Genomic DNA, 22443 nt, shown 5'->3' on the forward strand with positions numbered 1-22443 from the left:
TCCAAATGGTCTATTGAACTGAGACCGAATCTATGTACAGTGTTGAAGATTAGATTTTCTCAGCCACCTATTGTGTTATAGTCAGACATAATGGTCTGAACAATGAAAGTGGCCAATCATTAATAACTTTTTTCCAGCGAATATATTTGGTGGTAGCACAGTAAAGCTTAAACAATTGTCTACACCTTTATGCAAAGAAAAATAAATGGTTTGAATGGAATGTCAGGAGATAAACATCAGACCAGGTGCCAGCCTTACTCTTAGGTGGGGAATAGTTTCTTTCAATGCTACACATTTCTGGAAGCATTAACTACTGAGTTAACCCCACTGTAAATCACTTCAGTACTCCAACACCAGAAACTCAGGAGGGCTAAAACCCTAGAAGAAATGAAGACATGTGTTAAACCACAATATTTTGCCATAATTACCATCTCCTTTCATTTCTAATAGCTTCAACTGAGGGGGACTTACAGACTTCATGTTTAACGGTTTAGAGATTAATAATTCAATCATTTAAAGCACATGTTTACTGAATGCCTACTGTGCACCAAGTCCCCCTGTGGACTCAAGAAATTTATAAAATACCATACAAAATGAATAAGACAATCATATATAAGGAGGTATTAAGTGCCATGGTGAAATAAAAAGAAGGAAGAACGGCTTTTCCATTTTAAACAGAAAGGGCTTCACTGAGAGGGATGATGTTTGAGCAGGTACCTGGAGGAGAGAAGACTTATGCGGATACCTAAGCAAAGAAAGTTCTAGTCTGAGAGCTCATCAAGCATGATGCCTAGAAAGAAGTCTTTTTTCCCCTTTTTTTCTGGGACTATTGGCATATAGATAATTTCATTAACAGAGCAAACTTTTTCTATCAAAAGATTCCATTTCTTCTAACCTCCAATATGTTATGATTCTATTAACATTTTGGTTGTATGACTATGGGTAACGACTCCTATCAATTATAGAGCCCTACAGGAAGCTAAGCCTAAGCCTAACAATAACTTGGCCAGTTTTTCCAACAAGGAGACTAAGGCTAAGAGAGATTATGTAACATTCCCAGGGTCATACACATAGCCAAGTCTGGGGTTGCTGTATGTTTTACAGGTCTATCTAAGTCCAAAGCCATGCCCTAAACAGATTTCTCTAATTATTTCTGCCAACTTTGATCTAACATAAATGCAAGGAATCTTCTCTTAACCACAGGGGAGGTATCGTAAACAACATAAATAACTTCTGACTATCTGTGTGACCTTCTGTAAGTCACTTTACCTCTTTCAGAATTTGTTTTCCCATCCGTTAAATAAGGGGGCTGAACTAAGTCATCTGTGAAATCCATTCTACCCACAAAATACTATTATTCTGTGATACGTTAACTAACTTTGGCCCCTTTACCATCTTTTGAGTCCTACCCAATCAATGGTGTTGTCAATGAACACGCAGTGATTGCCTTTTCTGAACCAGGCACAATCTACAAACACCATACCCCCAAATAATTTCTACTTAAGAATTTAAGGGGTGCACAGGTGACTCCTTCGGTTAAGTGTCTGAAACTTGATTTCGGCTCAGGTCATGATCTCACAGTCATGGGATCAAGCCCTTTCAGGCTTGGCACTGAACATGGAGACTGCTTGGGATTCTCGGTCTCCCTCTCTCTCTCTCTCTCTCAAAAAAATAAACATTTAAAAAAAAAGAATTTAATTCGGTATAGAATATATAAAGGTTTGACCCGAATTCCAGTCAAACCAACTCTGTGTGTCTATTTTGTTTTGTGTTTTAACTTACAACTGAAGATGTGTGATCGTTGACTCTGATGCTATTACTGAAAAATCCATAAGAAGACGGGCTCCCATAAGCTTCTAAAATGACCACATATTGCCTCACCCCCCTACTCATGTCACCCAATATATTGCCTCCACAGTGCTCATCTCAACTGCCAGCATTAGAAAATGAGTTCTATGAGGGCAGGGATGCATCCATCTGGTTCCCATCTATTCCACTTAGCATTGTGCCTACCATTCAATATGTTATCCACAAATACTCACTCAATGCAACGTACAGTTGAATTAACTTTAAACCTGAGGGTAAATCTAAGTTTTAAGAAACCAATATCAGTGCTCAACAGACATCTTGAAATGTCGAGCTTTGGACTCTAGCCCTAGATTAGTCACTCACTTAAGCTACTCTAGTCCTCAGTTTCCTCATCTGTGAAGCAAGGAGGCAGGTGACAAAAGATCTCTTCCAGCTCCTCAAATCTCTGATCCTTTCAACTCCACCAACATCTGATTTAATAGAGGCTTAGCCTGGACGTCCTGAATGTATGTAGACCAGAGGTTGCTACTGAGACACTTGCTGGGCCAGGCAGGAGACATGCATAAGCAAAATGGGGTTGACAGCAAATCGTCTTAAGCAATTCACAGTCACAAAGGCCAAACTGAAAAATACAAAAAGCCAAAAAGAAGGCAAGTGAAAGAAAGCCTCCAAAAGAAGAACATTTGTCTACTTGCTTGGAATCACAGTCTCTTCAGGGGCCGAGAATAGTCCCTTTGTTCCATGTCACGTGGATGTCATTAATGTCAAACAACTGAATGAGGATAAATCATTGGTTCACCCAGAACTGGAAGACTTGTGATCCCTGGTGAGATTCTTTGACTAATCTCTGGACGAGACTCCTGCTGTCCTTGCAGACACTGTCATCTTCACGAGGGTGGAGGTTGGTGATTCCAGATAGACAGGTCGTGGGATGTTTGTTGTAGTGAAGTCGTACGGATGGGTTCTCATCCTGCCATGTGCAAGATGGAGGGTTCATCCAGAGGTAGAGGCCAGAGAAACCCACCTGCCCACACCTATGTAAGTGAAGCCTCACCCGGAAGCACCCAAAGATGACACGGTCTGGGTAGGTCAGAGATGCAGCAGGTGCTTCCAGAAGGACTGCAGGTGCAGCACACAAACTAGGGCCCACGTATGCTCCCCGAGCCTGCCTTGGTAGCTTAAGCACAGTGGAGAGTGATTTCTTTAGCTGCCAGAGACCGTGGACCGTCGTGACCATATTTGACCATCCTTCCCGGTCACTGAGCTCCAAAGCTCTGAAATATTTTGGACGCCCTCATCTTCCCTCATTTTCAGACATTCACCAAATCTTAGAAAATCATTCCAGCTGCCCTTCACACGCATCTCTCCCGTTCCATGACCGAGGTGCCCTTGCTCATCGTGCTCTCATCCACATTTCTCTGGTGGTACAGCAGCTTCCTAATCCCCTCAGTTTTAGTCCTTTGTGACTCTGGCCTTTCATACAAACAGCCAAGGCTCTTGAATTCTCTCAGAGTGAAGGATTCATTGACATTCAAAGCCTTTCACCACCTGGTTTCTTCCTAATTCCCAACCATTTCTCCTGGGAGCCTTGTATTCCAGTGAAATTGTTCCACCAACAGTGGCCCAACCCTGCCTTATTCAGTTTGGCTCCCATATCGTTGTTTGTATTGCCCCTCCCACCTTGGATGCCTTTCTACGGCCTGTCCACCAATCCAAATGCTGCCAGTATTTTCAAAACCTGTTCGAGTCCTCCCTCTTCCTTTAAACCTTGCTCAACAACTTTGCCCACACCGTTGCTTCCTTTTTAAACTATGGACAAAATGTAATAGCTATATGGCATTCTTCACCCTGGATTTAGAGGTCCTTAATATCAGATTCCATAGACATCTTTTTGGGTGTCTGTGTCCTGCTCCCAAGTCAGAATACAGGGTCCTAGTAATCAATGAGTTTTTGTTGGGTCCTTATAACCACCAGGGTAGCATCTTGGACTTAAACAAAAGCTTAATAAATATGTGTTGGATATAATAAACCCATCCAAGAGAAAACAGTCAAGGAAGACTCTTCTTCCCCTGGATACACAGAACTGAATTTAAACTTAATATTTGCAGGATGGCTTTACACCCTATGATAACTTCCAGAGGACATTTTCTAAAGTCTCACTAACGCAGTTTGAGAAGCAAAATCTTATTTCCCTCGATATGAAGTGTTCTTGCTTACTTTTGAACATCACGTAACCTGAGATGGGAGAGAATCAACGACGCTGGTTAATAAGAAACACGCATTGTGACAGTTCCTATTGTATTTTAGGAAGAACTAATGACTTTAGCAGGATGCGTAACTCATACACAAAATATAAATAAATCAACGGTAAATCGGGGACGAATCCATACGTTCTGATTTATTTTTCCTGTGTCATCACGACAGGTAATTTTTAAATTATTTATATACGCATGCATATTTCTTTATTGTGGACCGATGTTCTTTAAATCAGGATAAGATGGAGTGAAGAAAGGTGACCATAGCTGTTTCCTTTCTAGCAATCCTACAAATATTACAGCTTATCATTAATTGAAGGCATTTTGTAAAAGTAAGATTTGGCTCATTATTCATGTCAGTGGAATCTCTAATGATTTATTCCCAGGTTCATTCCCCAGAGCTTGCTCAAAATTTCTGAACATCTGACATCTCCCTAAATGGGATATTCTGATATAACCTACCTTCTAATATTGAACTACTTCTATCCTTGTTCAAATGCTCTTATCTTTCTAATGTTCTCAGGTTATAGTAACCTATGAATGTACTTCTAGACCTCAAAAGTCTAGGGAATAAGCATTCAGCAATGACCTTCCAGAAGTAATCCTCTTTCCTTCACCTTCAACCTCCAACACTTTCAATTCTATCAGGTCAAGAAGATTTTCCCTCCTTTGCCTCCAGGGACACATTAGAGTTAAGTTGAAAGAGAGCATTACTTCTATTAGAAAAATATTTTTTTAAGATAGCCTCTTCTCAAACTGTCTATAAGGATTTAAAATCAATGAGACCAAATTCCACTGACTTTGCAGAACTCACAATTTTAAGGATCTCTTTTTAAATCATCAATTCCAAATTGCTCTGTATGTAAAGCCGTGCAAGTGCTCTTTGTGTTTTTCAAGATGTTTATGCTGTCACTTATTAAATAAGTAAGCTTCACCAGCCTTCATTAAGCTTAATACACCTAATTGTTGAAATTGTTAGTTCCACTAATGACACGTGGTTATACAAAAAAGAAACATGTCGTCAATTGAAAACATTCTAAAGAAACTATAGACGAAATGTCACAATGTATGGTGTTTGCTTCACAACATTCCAGCCTGAAGAAGAGGGGACTAGATGAACTAAGATTAGTAAAATGGTAAAAAGTCGAAAATTGTTAACAGCCGGCTGATAGGTACATAAGTGGTTATTATACTGTTTACTTTTGCGTGTGCTTGAAACGTTTACCTCAGTAAGGAGACCTCATTTCATGAGGAACAGAGAAAGGAAGGAGCCTTGCCAACTTGGAAACGGAAGCCTAAGGTGAGACAGAATAGCCACTGTCAAATATCTGAGGTATTGTTTCTGAAGGAGAGCAGATATGTTCTACGTAACTCAAGAGTGATCTAGAACCAGTGGGCAAAATTTCAAGGATCCAGATTTCAATTCAACTTGTAAAGAACTTCCTAACTTTCTAACAATTAGAGCTGTATTTTAGTGGAATATGTTATTCCTTTGAAGGAATTTATACAGAAGGCCACTTTTTGAAGTCTGAGGGGTTTTGCATGGCTGCTCAAAATGTCGTCCACAGAATGGTGCTGGTCCATTCACTGTTCTTCCCCCCGCTTGGGATTACATTTTAACGATTCTTTTTTCACCACAATTTTACTTCTAAACTCATACTTCCTATCAATTAGAAACAGATTAGATTACCAGAAAGTACCATTAATGAAACGTTGACTACTTCCATTTTTATTTATCAAATAGGTTACGTCTCTGATATATGAACAGATGGAGGCTGATGACCTCCCCATAAGGTTTTGTTTGTGTGGTAAGAACAATTACCATGACATCCTCCCTATTAACAGATTTTTCAAGGTACATCACAGTAATATTAACTATAGGTACAACGTTGTTCAGCAGATCTCTAGAAGTTAATTGTCTTGTGTAACTGAAACTTTATACCCACTTCTTCCACTTCCTACTTCCCCAGCTCCTGACAACTGCCATTCTACTCTCAGATTTTACGTATTTAACTACTTTAGATACCGCTTATATGTAATACCATGAAGGACTTGTCTCTCTATGTTTGGCTTATTTCCCTTAGCATAAGGTCCTCAAGGTTTGTCCATACTGTTGCAGATGGTGGGTTTCTTCATCCATTCATCTGTCCATAGGCATTGAGGCTGTTTCTATCTCCTGGCTGTTGGGAATAACGCTGCAGTGAACATGAGGGAGATCCTGATTTCCACACATTCTTTGATTGTGGTTCACAACAAGAGAAGGAGCTCGTGCCAGACTATAAACTGACACACTGCTTCTTTCATAGGTAAAGACCTGCTATGGAAAGAAAACATCGGCAGAACTAAACTAACTACTTACTGACATTCTTGAGTATTTTGAGTATTGCTGCAGTGGAAGGAATTTATCCATTAAATAGTCATAGAGATTTTTCACGGTAATCAAACTATAGATACAAAAATACCTATAAATGGAATGTCCTTTTTAACACTGAGATTTATATTTCTTTGACTGAAAATATATTTGCAAGCCACACACCGCATTAGTGTAAAGTTGTGTAAAAAACCAAAGGGTCATTGCTGCTCCCTGGAAATTATTGTGGAGAATCTATTATTTACATATGCACTAGGCAGAACTGTGAGGTTGAATGCATTATGTATATAGCATATATATATATATATATATATATGTATATATATATAGCATATGTGTGTGTGCTCCTACTGAAAAAATAGGTTCTGTTATGATTACAAAAATAAGAATTCTTTTTATTTTTTTGTTTCAAGTTTTTATTTAAATTCTAGTTAGTTAACAGAAAGTGCAATATTAGTTTCAGAAGAGTTCATTTTAAAGTGCTACTGAATTTAAAAATAACTCTTCCTTATTACGTATTCCCCCAAGCGTATACACTAAAAGTAGCATTTCTATTATGGAGAAGTCCAAAAAACACTTTTAATGTGCGAAGTGTCCTCACATTGATCTACTGCCAATCATACAGGGCCTCTGCATATGGCTGTATAGTTTACACACTGCAAAAAAAGCACGGGGTAAAGGAGCGAGTGGAAGCTTAGCGCCAGCCCCCATGTGCTTATCCGGCCACGAGCCCTGACAGCGAATCGACATCAGGTCAAGGATCACCCACAAGCCCAGCGTGCCCAGCACTGAATGGATGTTCCATATGTGCTAACTTCAGCCTTGGAATCCTGCCTATAGAATTGTAGGTCTGAAACAGCGAAAACGGTGAATCCATTTTCACATCACTTCTTTTCTCCTTATGTTTTCAAGGCGAAAGAGCCATGTAATCATGCCAGCATCCTGACCAAGCCTGACCCAAGAGCCTTCTGGACTGATGATTCAGGTATTATTGGCAAAATACACTCAGGCCCCGCGATGTACAGGAAGCATTCTGTAGTAAAGCCCTACCCAAAGGCAAGGTTTGGGGGGGAAATTGTGTTTTGCTTGTTTGTTTGCTTATTTATTTATTTGTTTATACCTAGTCTAACACTTGACTATACTTCACGATCAATTTTACATGTATGTATGTGTTACAAGTCCCTTTAATTTATCTTCTTGGTTAGTGTCTAAAGCACCTATACGATCAGGTGTAGCTTTATGGAGCGTGAAATACCTTCAAGTGTTGGGGGCAACTTAGGAATGAGTCTCTTTCCTGGAGTAGAGGACAGAGGTGAAGGACAAGGTGGGCAAGTACACTGGCCCAAGTTTCTCTTCCAGAGGAAGAAGAGGGTTAAAAAACCCATGGTGAGCCACACTTGAGACTACTTAATGGAGGGCGGGCATGACTTATCCTATCAATCCAGGAGTCTAAATCTACTCAGAATCAGAGGCATGCCACTTTCTGAGATCAGAGAATATGCTTCAGGTTGTGTAATTTAAAATTACCCTCAAAGAGTATGGGCCGTTCTTACGGGAAATAGAAGACACTTTTTTTTTCCTTATTTTTATTCACCATGGAGACACGAGGCCTAATTGCATGAGGCAAAGACCCACTAGAAATAACAGAAGAAAGTTAAGCCAAAGGAGCTAAAATACTTAAGAGAGTGTTACTAGAGCTTTCACCTTTTCTAATTAAACAGGATCTAATTAAATAGAGAGCAGGAGGAGAGTAGTAGAGACGATACCTAATATTTGCATTAGGCCTCACGGCTTTATGAAGGAAGTGCGTTCACAAAAATCTAATAACGTGTGTGCGGCAGCCCTGTGAAATAGGAGGGGTGGCCTATCCTCACTGTCCCTGGGTGAGAGATAAAATCAGATCTTGAAAGAGGTTAGCCGACGTATCCAAAGCTCACCGCCAGAAAATACCAGGGCTGGGAGTAGGTCTGAGAGCCTGCTGGCCCAATTCTATAACACGCTTCCTCAGAAGAAGAAACTGTCTTGTGAGAAACAACGTGGGTTAAACCCCCGCTTTAATCTTTTCTTTATAAAAGGGAGTGAGGGACTATGCCTATTAGCAGAAGCAGGACGGGAGTATAAAACTCTCTGATGCCTTTTTTCCAAAGACCAGGCTCATAGTCTAAACTTCCTATCAATATCGTCAGTGGAAAAAAAAAAAAATTGTTCTGTCTTGTTTTCTGCCTTTTGAACAGAGATGAAAAACATGAAAATGGATTGGCCTATTTATGCCATCATCTTGGGCCAGTATAGTCCCACCACAAAATAAACAAGGCAGCCTCTGGCTAATACCCCTACTCAGACCTGCAGCACATGCGGCGTGAGGAAGCTACGTAGAACGAAACATCACAATTAAAAAATAAATGTTCTTAAAATTATGTAGAGACTGGAATGGGGAGGGAATCTGTCCAAGACAGGTCTAGAAAACAGCGTTCGTGCACTTTGGGGGGCTGGGAAAATTATGTTGCGACAAAAACTGATGCAGAACATGCAAAGAAATAGTAATAGAAATACTTCAGATCCGTTCATTTAAAAAACTTTTATTTTATTGTTTTTGTGTCATCAATGGGGTTATAAAGACACCGCATCCCTTCTGCAGCAGCTTCTCTAATGAGGATCTTCCCCAGTAACCAATTCCTACACTAGGGTCTATGTCTAGTGATTTTGGGAGCAAAGGAGAGGGGCTGGGCTCATCGTTCAGTCAATTCCTGATAGGGGTATTAAAATCTGTATCTATGGTGGTAGAATTATCATTGGCTTCTTTCACTTCAGTCGATTTTTGTTTCATGTATTTCAAAGCTCTAATATTAAGCACATAGATTCTTACAATGGTTACGATTTCCTGATGAATTGATCATGTCCCACTTTATCTCTGGTAAAAGGCTTTGTCTGAAGTCTGTTTTTTTCTGACATTAATATAGCCAAGCCAGCCTTCTCATGTCTACGCTTCACATGGTGTATCTTTTCTATCCATTTGCTTTCAACTTATCTGTGTCTTACAGTTAAAGTGCGTCTCTTCTAGTTGGGTTTTCCTTCTAAATCCAATCTGGCAATCTTTGTTGTTGTGGTTGTTGTTATTCAGAATGTTTATATCTATATCTACATATAGATATATCATAGAACATTATTAAGCCATAAAAAGGAATGTATAGACCACATCTTTTCTATCCATTTATCTATGAATGGACCCTTAGATCGCTTCCGTATGTTGGTTATTGTAAATAATGCTGCAATAAACATAAGGGTGCATATATCATTTCAAATTAGTGTTTTTATTTTCTTTGGGTAAATAGTAGTGAAATTACTAGATCAAATGATATTTTTATTTTTAATTGTTTGAGGAACCCCCATACTATTTCCCGCATTGGCTGCACCAATCTACATTCCCACCAACAGTGCATGAGAATTCCCTTGACATCCTCACCAACACTTGTTATTTCTTGTGTTTTTGATTTTAACCACTCTGACAGGTGTAAGATGATTGTGGTTTTGATTTTCATTCTCCCATGATGATTCGTAATGTTGAGCATCTTTTCAAGTGTCTGTCGGCCATCTGTATGTCTTCTTTGGAAAAATGGCTGTTCAGGTCCTCTGCCCATTTTTTAATCAGATTATTATTATTATTATTACTATTTTGGTGTTGAGTTGTGTAAGTTCTCTATATATTTGGGCATTAACCAAAATATATATATCATTTGTAGATATCTTCTCCCAACTAGTAGGCTGTTTTTTTTTTGTTTTGTTGATGGTTTCCTATGCTGTGCAAAAGCTTTTTATTCTGGTGTAGTCCCAATAGTTTATTTTTGCTTTTGTTTCCCTTGCCTCAGGATTCATCTAGCTAGAAAATGTTGTTAAGGCTGACATCCAAGAGATTACTGCCAATGTTCTCTTTAAGGAGTTTTATGGTTTCAAGTCCCACATTTAGGTCTTCAATTCACTTTATGTTTTGTATAGTGTGTATAACGGTCTAGTTTCATTCTTTCGTATGTAGCTGTCCAGTTTTCCCAGCACCATTTATTGAAGAGATTGTCCTTCCCCTATTGTATGTTCTTGCCTCCTTTGTTGTAGATTCATTGGCCATATGATTGTGGGTTTATTTCTGGGTTCTGCTCTATTGATCTGTATGTCTGTTTTTGTGCTAGTACACTATACTGTTTGGATTGTTACAGCTTTACAGTATATCTTGAAATGTGAGATTGTGATATCTCCATCTTTGTTTATTATTGTTTTCATTTTAATTTTAGTATAGTTAACATATAGTATTATATTAGTTTCAGGTATACAATATAGTGATTCAACACTTCCATACATCATTTAGTGCTCATCACGACAAGTGCACTTTGTAATCGCCATCACCTATGTCACCCAAACCTCTACCCGCCTCCTCTCTAGTAACCATCAGTTTGCTCCCCTGTAGTTAATGTCTGTTTATTGGTATGTCTCTCTCTTCCTCTCTTTCCTTTGCTCATCTGTTTTATTTCTTAAATTCCGTATATGAGTGAAATCATATGGCTTTTGTCTTCTTCTGACTGAATTCTTTCGCTTAGCATTATACTTTCTAGTTCCACCCATGTCATTGCAAATAGCAAGATTTCATTCTTTTTATGGCTCAATAGTATGCCATTATATACATATATAATATTATATTATATATGTATAATATATAATTATAAAATATATAATATATTTAATAAATATATATTTAATAAATATAAATATATTTAATAAATATAAATATATTTTATACATATATAATTTGTATATAATGTATAACATATATTTATATATAATTTATATATATTATATAATAATATATATAATTAATATTATATATTAATTATATAATATATAATATATATTTATATATTATATATTATATAATTGATATATATTAATATATAATTATTATATATATTATATATTATATAATATATAATATAATATATTATATATATACACCCCCTAATACCCCTTATTCTTTATCCATTCATCTGTCAGTGGACACTTGGGCTGCTTCCATAGTTTGTCTATTGTAAATGATGCTGTAGTAAATATAAGGGTGCCTGGTGATACCTCTACCTTTGTTATTTTTTTCTCAAAATTGCATTCGCTATTCAGGTCTTTTGTGGTGCCATACAAATTTTAGGATTATTTATTCTAGTTCTGTGAAACATACTACTGGTATTTTATTAGGGACTGCATTGCATCTATAGATTGCTTTGCACGGTATGGACATTTTGACAATATTAATTTGTCCGATCCATAAGCACAAAATATATTAATATAACGTGTTGTCCTTCACTGGCTGCTTTGATTTTTTTTTTTTAATCTTTGGCTTTTGTCAGTTTGACTATGATGTGTCTTAACTAGAATCTATGTTCTTTAAGATGTAGACCCCTCAGGTTGAAGAAGTTAAACATCCTTCTAATCTATTAGTAACTTGCTTCGAAATTGAACCTGAGGGAGGCAGTTATTATTTATTTAATGTTTATTTATTTACTTAATGTTTGTTTATTTATTTAATGTTTATTTTTTTGGGAGAGAAAGAACCAGTGGGGGAGAGGCAGAGAGAGGGGGGAACAGAGGATCTGAAGCGGGCTCTGTGAGATCACGACCTGAGTTGAAGTCGGACGCTTGACTGAGCCACCCAGGCGCCCCAGGATGCAATTATTTCTGCTGTGGTTTCTGCACTGCAGCAATGTTGTCCTTCCTCAGCATATCACCACTCTAACCAAAACTTTTCCTAAATGCCTTCAATTCTGTAAAGGGTAATTCTGTAAAGCTGAAGCAACTTTATAGCCATCCTTTTGCAACACACAAAGGTATGAGCCTTTAGGTGGCTTCTTCACAAAGGTAATATTCCAGTCACAGTATGAATTTTATGATGTGGACTTTTACCGAGTCCTGAAATAATTGTGATAAGATTATTCCATCATTTCCTACGGAAAATACATTTCAGCAAATTGCCTATTTTCATTCGAAGCCAGCCGTCATCAGAGGATTTTACTTACTCAACATAATGTATAGACTCTTGAAACACAGTTTAAGTAGAGTTAAATATTAGGTGTAACTAGGCCACACAGTTTGATAGAAATAAATGTTAAATTTTAAAACTAGTTTGTTTTGAAGTAAAGAATTATTGAGGGTTCATGCACCTTGAAATCAGATGAGAGTGTCTAGATTTTCATACTGTCTTTTTTTTTATATTTAATTATTTATTTTGAAAGAGAGAGCATGAGAGAAGGGGAGGGTGAGAAAGAGAGGAGACAGAGAATCCCAAGCAGGCTCCGCACTGTCAGCACAAAGCCGGATGCGGGGCTTGAACTCATGAACCAAGAGACCATGACCTGAGCCAAAATCAAGAGTCAGTCGCCCAACGGACTAAGCCACCCAGGGGCCCATCATACTCCCTGCCTTTTTGCATGACTGTCGGAGGACAGAACTGGCTTGCTCAGTTACCATGTGCAGATACGGTAGTTAGAGAAACAAAAGTAATTTTCAAAAGCTTTTGAAAATACCATAATATAGAAGTAGCATTTCATCATAGGAGAGAAATGGAAAATAGAGAAAGGAAGAAAATTAATCACCCATAATCCTACCACCCACACTTGTTTTCGTTGGACTGGACCCTCCAGCATTCTCAGCATTTGTTCTGACAATGAGCAAACAGGCTTCACAAGTTTAGGCTCTGTCCTATTTTCTTTGTTTTTAGGCTTTGAAACCTGAGTGGTTTGTTTTTGCACACCTTTGGTTTTCAATTGCTGGTCCTGCTGAGGCCTGTGACATTCTCTTAAATTAGAATCTCAAGGTAGGATGAGTTTCTCCACACTTTCAAAATATGTGTTTTTCCCAGTACTGTTACTGATAACACAGATAATGCTCTTTGCTTAGAGGAAGTCAGATAATAAAGTGATTAAACAAAAAGGTTTCCTTTGCAAAGGCCAGGATTTTAACTGGACACTTGATTTGCCAGGTAGGAAAATGTAACCCCTTGATGGTCTTCCTGGGCTTTTATTTTAAGTCATGTTTTCACAAGAAAATGGCATTCTACCTTTGAGATTTTCAAAATGTCTACACTTCTCTCAAGCAAAAATTGAAGAGCAAGAATCAGTACTGTGCACATTTTTCCCAGAGGAATAAAAATGAATTTTCTCTTACGTTTTTCAGGATCATGCATTGTTTCTTTACAATTTCTAATGAGTCATCACATTTTAAAATTCAGCCCAAATTTCTGGGGATGCAGAAATCACTCTAAAGTGGTATATTTGTATTTATTGAGCAGCCGTAATAGCTTATGTACCAAATGTAGAAACAAAATGATTCATAGTTTAAAAACATATGGACTGCAGAACTATTTCAGTCTTCCAGAGAATATGTAAAATTAGATCAGTGATTTAATATAAAGAGAGGGAGGACTTCATTATGTAGATTTTAAAAAGCGAAGAAACCTAATTTCTAGATTTTTTTTCTTAAAAAGCAAAATACTCTCATGTTTCCATCTAGAAAACAGTTGTTTCATCCCTCAAAGTATGGCATTATCTAACAAAAAAGAAAAATGTGATACAAGTTCGACATGATCTGCTTACACAGGAACTCGCCATCTGACACCAGTCAACTGGGTGTAGACTTTGCCTCTTGCGATTAAAGATAAACCATTTAGTAAAAATCTATGGATACGTGAAGATCTTTTAAGTGGACTCACCTCATTTATTCAGGTCGGAACTACAAAACGGTAGCTGTCCCAGTAATAAAGGTCATGTTACCAGAGTGAGGAATCCCGGAGTTCACGTAATGCCACCAAAGGCAGCAGCAGTGGAACTAAGGCTTTGGAAGGACCAGGGAGGGACACAGTCGTAAGGACTCTGCGCTCGATGCACTTTTGACTGCCCCTGTTTCTCTAACTCAAACTTGTTTCAACACCAAACTGGGTATTAATTCCCCTCCGTCATAGATCCGGGAGCCACAATCATCCTCGGTTTCTAAACCACATCTCTTCCAGCCCACTGGACTCACTCACGTCAGAGCCGGCCAGCAAGCCATTTGGCCATGCTTGCCAGTGAGCATGCGTAGAGCAGCAGGAACGCCCCTCCCCCTACACACACACACACACACACACACACGCACGCACGCACGCGCGCGCTCGAGGTTTACCCCCGCGCTGTGGTCAGTGCTGTGGGCTCCTGAGTTGGCCACCACCTTCAAGGCTTATTACCCGTGTGACCTGGACAAACATTTTCACCCTTCTGTACTTCCTTTTCTTTCGCCTGCAAAAATGGAATATTTATGCGGACCACAGAGTTTGGGGAGGGTTAAAGGAAATAATGCAGGTCAAAGTTGTCAAAACGATGTCCAACATATAGCTCATGGCCAATTTATGTTAGCTCTTCTTACTTGTAGACAGAAATGTGTCATTTATAGAAACCTGAACACAGAGGCCCCTGCTCTATTTAGGGTTTACAAACCATGGGTCGAAAGAAGAATACATTTTATTTTGTCACTGCTGTTACTATCTCCTACTTTACTGGACCTGAAGCTTGTTTTTTTTTTCTCCCTGAACCCCGAAGCTCATTATTCGCTGTTGACTGCTATCTGGCTCCCCAGACATAAGACTGATAAGCTTCCTGAAAATAGACATATGGCTGGACATAAAATCCTCAAGCTGGGGAGAACCTTGGACGTGGCCTAGTCATTTAGATAAAATATCACCTTCCATGAGGATCTGTGAAGCAAAAGACACTTTGTTTATACCTGACTTTAACCTTTTACAATGTTTTAGAGGGTTCCTAGTTCAAGGACAGGTTATTTTTTCCAGTGAGTAGCAAAATATCATTTCAAAACTCCTCTGTTCAAAGATAGAGTCATGCTAGGGGCACCTGGGTGGCTCAGTGGCTTAAGTGTCTGACTCCGACTCCGGTCATGATCTCACGGTTTGTGAGTTCAAGCCCCCATTGGGCTCTGTGCTGACAGCTCAGAACCTGGAGCCTGTTTCGAATTCTGTTCTCCCTCTCTCTCTGCCCCGCCCTTGCTCATACTCTGTCTCGCTCTGTCTCTCAAAAATAAATAAATGTTTTAAAAAAATAAATAAATAAAGATAGAGTCATGATCATCTAGCATTTAGGTTTGACAGCTAAAGTTTATCAAATCCGATCCTTCTGATTGTCCTGTTACCAAGTGTGTGAATATGTGACTGCAAGGCTCAGGTTAGCTCAGCACAGAGAAGCTCCCCGTCTCTTTGCCTCGGAAGGTGTAAATTAAGAGGTTAGCTTTCTGAAGCTTTGCAGTTGGAACAAAATCTGTTTCTGCCCTTGTTGAACTCAAAATGTTCTCTTCCTCTTTGTTATGACCCAAATTACTTGTTACTTCTGCTGTTTTACCCAAGGCTAAACTAACAGTATTTCACAGTAGCTGATTTTTCTGATTCCCAGGGCTCTTTTTAAATGTTTTCACACAGTGTTTCCTTGTGCCCATTTTATCCAGATCATTCATTTCATGTCTAAAATCTTTGATTTTCCTAGCATTGAAGGGCATTTTATTATGGCTAAAATTAAACCAGAAAATTTTCTCACTGAAAAAAAGGAAAGGAAAGTAGATTAAATTCAACTTCATAATTTTGGCAAAGTTATTTTTCTTACACTTTGATGAATATTTTATTAGTTTGCATCAGACTAATCTAACAGATTTTTTTACATTTATTTATTTTTGAGAGACAGAGCACAAGTGGGGGACAGGCAGAGAGAGAGGGAGACACAGAATCTGAAGCATGCTCCAGGCTCTGAGCTATCAGCACAGAGCCCGATGTGGGGCTCGAACTCACAAACCGTGAGATCATGACCTGAGCTGAAGTTGGACACTTAACCAACTGAGCCACCCGGGTGCCCCTAATAGCAGATTTTTTAAATGTAGTGGATTTTGGCTGCAGCTGATGTTAAAATGTCCTTGTGTATTTTATTATTTTCAACATGCTGAGATATTCTGCCTCTGACGGCTTTTTTTTTCCCCCAAGAAGAGTGTCCTATAATACATCATACGTAATACACGAGACAATTATTTCGGGAGGTTACATGTCCGTAACAGGAAAAATAAATGAAAAGGGGGTTGGGGATTATTGTCTTAATAACAGAAGCATTTTGTTTAGCCAAATATAAATATAGTTTATATAGTTTATAAAATATTTATAAACATATATGTTTATAAATATTTTATAAACATATATATATTTATATATATTATATATATATTATATACAAATATATATGTTTATAAATATAGTTTATAGTTTATATAGTTTATAAAAATATTTTAAGAAAAATAATTTTTCAATTTTCAAATTGTACGTTATAAAGAGAATAGGTCAGTGACTAATAAATGAAAACAGGCTACCTCGGGGATGAAATATTCCATGGAAAGGGACAAGTGCAGGATAGAGAGGGAGGTATTGGGCATAAAGGGTGGATGCATGGGGGTAGGAGGAGCATGAAGATATGGAGAAGGTTTTATACGCAGGATGCTCAGAAATGAGACTAGAAATGGAACTCAAGACGGGAGCCTTCGGCAAAGCTCATTTGTAAAATGAGAGGTAATGGAAGTAAATCAACTCTAACAGAAACTCATTCGACAAAAATGCAAGTGGACAGCGAAAAGCAAATGGAAATGGATTTAGAAAAGAAAAAAAATGGCTCCTTGTGGGCTAGGGACCTTGGCAATGGACTTTGATGAGCAGTGTAGCTCTGGGAGCCCACCATTGCCTCCTCACAAATACGTGGCCATCACCTCTTCCACTGATTACAATTTTGGCTCCGAGAGGACAATTTAATATTAAGAGTTCAGCTGCACTGTTCTTGTAGGTATTGAGTTTGAAAACTTGAGTTTTCAAATTGTCCTCCCACACCTCCCCTCAGCTGATCTTTCCAGTTGCCCTGTGGGAATGCTCTGATTTCTCTTCAGATCGCATAAATCTTTCACCTTTTACCAATTGCCCTGTGGGATTGGCAAAATGGGTGTTAACCCAGAGGCTACTTGAAGAAGTGAAGTGCTTTGCCCAAAAACGAGATATTGAGTCATCGATACTAAAATACGGAAGTGACCTGGAAATTCCTCCAGTTCTCTTGCTATAGCTTCACGGAGGTAAGAGGGGAGCTTTGCAATGAAAGTCGCTTGAATGTGGACGCAAATGTTTGAGGAAAGAGCAGAAAGTCAAGGATGAGATGTAGCCTTGCCACGGGGCAGGGGGAGCTGGCAAAAGGGAGAAAGTAAGGTAAATGCAGGGTTTGTTTTCAACGAAGGAGCTATATTATATCCCTTCCTGTCCAGCACTCTGCTGGCTTCTAGGGAAAGGGGCAACAGTGTCCCCTTGAAAGTTCAAGTAGATAAATTGGACAGACAAAATCGTGTAAAGCCAAGTTAGACTAAGTACAGCTGCCTACGGATATGTGAAGGACTGTCATTTGGAACAGATGGAGAGGCAGATCATTTCACCAGTTAAAAGCAGAAGTTTTGGCGTCAGAGAAGCCTGGTTTTGCTACTTCTAGCTGTGTTGCCTCACACAACTAATGTTTACCTCTTTAAGCCTCAGATCTTAAGAACATATAAGTAAGGTTTTCATGATTATTATGAGGATTAACTGAGAAATTGCATTAAAAAAAACACTGAGGCATAGTGCCTACATAGTGCCTAGCATAGTGCTAATCATTCGATGTTAACTATTGTAATAGATGCACAGTAGAAGTTACAGGGAGGAACATGTTCATTTCGGTGAGATACTTTCACTGTTTTCCCGGAAGTAATCTAGCTAGGTCTACTGTCTTTGTTCTCTGATATCTTTATGGAAATGTGCTTTCAAATATTCTCAAACTATTAACAATTTAATATTTTAATAGCATTAATGTAATAGACAATGTATGTCACATATAACATATACATACACGATATATTGTGTGTAATATTAATTCTAATCCTCTAAAACTGTTTTAAGGAAAGATATGGGAAAAAATGGCAGTTCTGAAGGACCTTACAAGGTCCCCGTTAACTTTAAAGAAACCGATAATCCTAAAGAAAATGAAAATCCTAAGAAAAGTAAACAGGAAGTGGGAAGAAATAAGAAGGAGGCAGAGAAGAGTGGTAAGTGGGGCTCAGACAAAAACAGACGTTGGGCTCCTTTCTGCCCTTTGGCTATTTGTTCCCATTGTGAAAGGAAAAACCAGAAGGCAGTGGGCCATCAGTGAGGCTTCCGACGAGAGCAGCCTGTAGATGTAAAGTTACAGTATTTACAACGCAGTAAAGAGGGGGAAATGCTTTTGCTCTTAAAAGGTAAATTCAAGGTTTATTAAACAGCACGTGCCAAGCTAGATTTATGTTGGCATATAAAAAGGTACATAAACAACATGATTTGGAGAATGAATTGCAAACAGGTCTATCATGATGATCTATGCTCTTGTTCTAGATTTTTAAGCAATATCTTACTTATTGTGAAATAGAACCATTGTAGATACTGGCAGTAATAGTCTTGTCTCTCTGGAATACCATTTGATTTAAATGAGGATCAACTCTAGTGGAATTTTAAACATAAGAGTTTTATAAGCAAAAAACACAGCAACTTTTTCAAGTGACCGTATTTACTTAGCTTAGAAAGTGAAGCATTATTCATGATTCCTACCTTTTGCTTACATCTGTTTAATTTCTTGTCTGCGATTTTCCTGTGGTTTTGTACAAAGCCTATTTTCATTTTTGTTTTTAGATTTTATTTATATCTGTTGTGAAGGGGTGATTAGGAAACAAGGTTGCTGTAGTCAGACAGACAGACACACACACACACACACACACACACCCCAGAAGTAGTTAATACATCTGAAACTCTTAGCCAAACCATCAAATAGTTTTTTGGGGACAACCAATCTTTTTTTTTTTTAACGTTTTTATTTATTTTTGAGACAGAGAGAGACAGAGCATGAACGGGGGTGGGTCAGAGACAGGGAGACACAGAATCTGAAACAGGCTCCAGGCTCCGAGCTGTCAGCACAGAGCCCGACGCGGGCTCGAACTCACGGACCGCGAGATCATGACCTGAGCCGAAGTCGGCCACTTAACCGACTGAGCCACCCAGGCGCCCCAGGGGGACAACCAATCTTATTTGTTAAAAAGATTCGGTAATCACAACTCAAAAACAGATAGTACTGTCAAAAGTGTCTGACAATAAGACCATATGCTGTTAGAAAATTTGGCTGTGACAGCTAAACATTGTTCTGATCCAGGATATAACAATAAAAAACAAAAATAAATTTCCTCCCACTAACTAGACTAGAATGAACATCTCCCACTATAATGTGTCACCTGAGCAAAGGATCGTGGCTTTTAATGTTTATCTTAGGGTTTTAAAGCTGACGAATAGATACGCTGGAAAATTTATGGTGGGCCCAGCAGAGAGATTTATTCATTAAATATGTCCAAAATTGACTGAACATTTAATGTGCGATGCATATGTTAGGAAGTAAGGAAAGACAAGGGTACCAAATAATCCTGCTTTTTTGGCGTCTCAAATTACTAGAAAAGCGTAAACATGTGCACAGATTCCTAAAATCCCTGCTTAGCTGAGGGGTCATTACTAGCAGGGATGAGACCATGAGCCTCTTGGGGGTCTTCAGGGGCTGGGGAAGAGCTTCAAAACTTCAGAATAAGCTGTATGGAAAATGAAGTTCCTGCTACATCTCCTGAAATTCTAGGAGTAGCCGATTATGGAATCACAATGGACACCTCCCAAAAGTAACAGGTATCAAGTAGTCACATTTTCTTGGGGCTTTTTTAGGCATCAGAAGAACTAAGGTGCCACACCCTGGCACATGGAGTATTCAAATTGCCAAGTGGTGGTCCTACTGAATAAAACATAAAATGTGCCGTAGGTGACCCTCTGAATTTTCTACAAAAAATTATCCAGTGCCCAAACAATGCCTTCCATACATTTACTCAAATATATTACACGGATGGTCAAGTAGTAATATAGTTAGGGCATCACTAGTATTTCTTTGAATTTTGCCTGGTAAATTGAGGCAGTGCCCAATTTTCACAAGGTTACGGATAATGTACAAGTATTGTAAATTATTAGCTAAAACGAGAGTGGGCATACAAGAAAAGCAACAAAATCCAAATATCAAAGCTAGCCAGGAATGTTTTAAAAATAGTGGAATATACTCAAGTCTACTAAGCACTAAGAAAGCAGCAAATGATGTTGAATCCTCAGGAAATACCAATCCAAATGCTTAGAACCAAGTCAGTGGGTTAGTGCATTTTCATATTTCTGTGTGAGATGACGCTTGTGTGTGATACCCTTGTGTTATGAATGACACCACTGAGATACTGGCACATATAAACACAATCACGGAAGTCGATAGCTGCAATGCTATCGTCCCTTTCTGGCACATTGCTGGAGGATAGTGGTGAAGGAAATCCTCTCAGTGGGCAGAAGTTAAGAGCAATTCACCTGGTTGCTCATTTTGCTTGGAAGGAGAACTGGACAGACATGGGACTCTATACCCATTCATGGGAGGGCAGCTAATGATTTGGCAGGATGGTCAAGCAATTGTAAGTAGAAGGAGCATGATTTAAAAATGGGTGACAAGAAAGTCTGGGGAAGAGTAATATGGATAAACTTCCCTGCATAGTCAAAAAATGTGAAGATATTTGTGTGCCATGTGAGTAATTTCCAAAGGGTGATCTCAGGAGAGGAGGATTTTAATAATCAAGTGGATAATATGACTCATTTTGTGGATATCAGTCAGCCTCTTTCCCAGTCACCCTGTCGTCAAAGGGCTAGTGAACTGAATAGCCATGGTGGCAAAAATGGAAGTTATACATGGGCTCAGCAACATGGACTTCATTCACCAAGGCCAACCTAACCACAGCCATAGCTAAGTGCGTAATCTGTTAGTAGCAGAGACCAATCCGGAGCCTCTGATGTCACACCATTCCCCAGGGTGATCAGCCAACCATCTGGCAGGTAGATTACATCCAACCCCCCCATCATGGAAGGGGCAGACTCTTGTTACTCTGGATACAGATTTGCCCTTCCTGTATGCAATGCTTCTCCCCACACAATCATCTGTGGACTCACAGAATGCCTCATCCACCATCAGGGTATTCCATGCAGCACTGCTTCTGATCAAGGAACTAGCTTTATAGCAAACGAAGTATGCCACTGGGCCCCATGTTCAGGGAATTGACTGGTCTTAACCGTATTCCCTAATAACCTGAGGCAACTGGTTTGACAGAATAGTAGAATGGCCTTTTGAAGATGCAGTTACAGTGCCAGCTAGATGGCAATACTTTGCAGGGCTGGGGCAAGGTTTTCCAGGAGACTATATATGCTCTGAATCAGCATCCAGTATATGGTGCTGCTTCTCCCATAGCTGGGATTCACAGGTTCCGAAATCAAGGAGTAGAATTGGTGCTGGTGCCACTCCCTGTTTGCCCTAGTGACCTACAAGCAACATTTTTGCTTCCTGTCTTCCCAACTTGATGCCTTGCTGGCCTAAAACCTTGGTTCCGAAGGGAGGAATGCTTCCACTGGAAGACCCAACGACGATTTCATTGAACTGGAAGTTAAGACTGCCATTCAGCTTCCTTGGGCTCTTTGTGCCCCGAAATCAACAGGCAAAGAAGGGAGGGACTATGCTGGCTGGGATGACTGGTCCTGACGACCAAGGAGAAATTCAACTGCTACTCCACAGTGGAGGTAAGGAAGAGTCTGTCTGGAATATAGGCGACCCCTCAGGGAGTCTCTTAGTATGACCGGGCCCTGTGATTAAAGTCAGTGGAAAAAGACAACAACCCAATCCAGACAGGACAACTAATGGCCCAGACAGGACCACTACTCCCCTGTTGGGGAGAAAGGTTTGCGTCACCCTATTAGGTAAAGCACCGTGACCAGTTGAGTTGCTTCCTGAAAACAAATAGGTAGTGACATAAAATAGTTATAAATAC

The sequence above is a fragment of the Acinonyx jubatus genome, chromosome B2 (genome assembly GCF_027475565.1).
Source record: "Acinonyx jubatus isolate Ajub_Pintada_27869175 chromosome B2, VMU_Ajub_asm_v1.0, whole genome shotgun sequence".
NCBI classification, from domain to species: Eukaryota; Metazoa; Chordata; class Mammalia; order Carnivora; family Felidae; genus Acinonyx; species Acinonyx jubatus.